Source organism: Macaca fascicularis, chromosome 14 (genome assembly GCF_037993035.2).
Source record: "Macaca fascicularis isolate 582-1 chromosome 14, T2T-MFA8v1.1".
In the NCBI taxonomy this organism is placed as follows: domain Eukaryota; kingdom Metazoa; phylum Chordata; class Mammalia; order Primates; family Cercopithecidae; genus Macaca; species Macaca fascicularis.
In genome coordinates, this window is record NC_088388.1 from 128983188 (window position 1) to 128985222 (window position 2035).

The following is a 2035-nucleotide window of genomic DNA, read 5'->3' on the forward strand; positions in this document are numbered from 1 at the left end:
TTCACAGTTCCCCCATCTCCACCCCTGGATTACACTGTGCAAAAGCCATGAGGGAGGATCCCACCTCTGGGATTCCTAGTGGTGTTGATAGTCCTTCTCCCACTTAGGCCTTCCAGATGAACTCCCTACTCCTTATCCCTGAAATAACAAACCAAGTCCTAAGCCCTGTGGTCTGGGCAAGGAGGGGCCTTAGCACACCACTCACCCGAGGCCCCCAGGGATCGGGGGAGGGCCTTCACCTGTAGTGAAAGGGTTGGGAGCAAGTGTCTATAAGGAGAGAGGAAGGGAGAGAGCTGAGAGGACCTTGGGAGGCAGGCTTGCAGGCTTCTGACAGATAAGTTCAGACAGCTCTGGTCTGTTACTCCACCCCGCCCCACACCCCAAGCCCAGAATCCCTGAGTCCAACTGCAAAGGCAGTATGGCCAGAGGGAGGAATGGGGGCAGGGAGAGAGCTGGGCAGGACCTGGTCCTCCTCTCCCAGTCAGTCCTGATCCTGGGACGCATGATGCTTAGGGAGGGCCAGGACCAGCCTCAAGTACCAGCTCTTAGGCTCTGATCTTCCAGAACAGCTGAATCCTGGGGAACATAGGGTAGACCCACCAACCCCCACACCCCAGATGTCCCGGCCTCGGGTAGGATGGTGGGAATGGGCTCTCCCAAGGCTATTATAAAAAGCTAAAACCGTTAAACACTTCCAGGGGAGAAGTGGCTCCCAGTCTCTCGCCCCCACCAAGCTATCAGTCTCCACAGCACCTAGCAGACAGGGCTAAGGAGGTCCCAGAGAGTCAAAGGAGGAGGGCACAGCCCCTGGCCCCAGAGAGAGGGCCCACTAGCATCAGGTGATGTTGAGGCACCTCTGCAGCCTGACTGGCCCCCACGCAGGGGCCCTCCGAAGCTGGAGTGCACACTTGCTAAAGCTTCTGTGCTTTTGAAGGGCAACCCCTGCATGGGAGCAGAGAAGGCAAAGACTTAGCTTAAGTCCAGGCAGGGGTCACAGCTGGGACCCCAAAGGACACCCTTGGGGGTCATGATTTGAAGAATCCTTGTACCACAAACAGGCCCAACAGAACCACCCCCAGAATCACCAGCACGTTCAGGATGGGACCATTGCCCAAGTCCAGGGCTGCCACCCAGCTGCTCCTCTGCGCGATCCACCAGGCGATGCAGTGTTACAGCATGAAGACCACGAAGCGGGTCACCTGGCCCAGGAAGCCAGTCAAGCCGCGCTGGTAGACATGTAGGACCAGATGGTAGCCGAAGCCCAGGAGAGCCACCACACGGCCCTGGTTGATGCCACTCTCAAACAGGCTGGAGGCGATCTTGGTGAAGTACTCATAGGCGTTCTCTGCTGTGGGCTGCAGGTGCTGCAGCATGGTCTAGAATTCCGAGTCATAGCGCCGATTGATGTCATCCCAGATGATGGCGATCTGCCATCCCACCTGCCCCACGGTGCTGCTAGGTGACCATCTCTGGGTCAGCAGGGGCAGCTGGCCCTTCAGCCTCCTGTTCTTGCTGATGGCGGTCAAAAACCTAGTTGCGGAAAACCTTCTCCATGTCCCGGGTTACCTGCTCCTCAGAAGCAGAGGGCAGGGCAAGCTCTCCGCACTCCTGCCTGGGAAACCCTGGGCCTTGCCCTGATGCCATTTTTCAGGTCTCAGTGGAGGACAGTGTCAGCCTCCTGGGATCCTGGCCCAACCCGCATGGGTCAGCAGGGCAGAGATGAAGGTCCCAAGGGGCTGGAGGCTGCTGCTCCCAGGGGCTGGGTGGGAGCCTGGCTTCCAGGAACAGGCGTCAGTGCATTCTTGGCATCTGGATGTAGCCTTTGCTTGTCCCTGTGCGGCCCGAGGGACCCGCGAGATTCCAGTGATCATCTGTTTTTTTACATTTTTAAAGCGTTGTAAACAAAATAAAACAAACAGGAAGCAAAAAAGAATACATGACAAAAATCTAAGAGGCCTGCAGAGCCTAACATATTTATGATGCTACCTGGCCCTTTATGGAAAATGTTTGACTATTCCTGGCTTAGGTAGGGAAA

The 2035-nt window shown here is 56.5% G+C and overlaps 1 pseudogene; it reads right to left on the reverse strand.

The window, feature by feature from the left end:
• Positions 1-754: 754 nt before the first annotated feature.
• LOC123568629 (bcl-2 homologous antagonist/killer pseudogene) lies at positions 755-1741 on the reverse strand (annotated as a pseudogene).
• Positions 1742-2035: the final 294 nt, after the last annotated feature.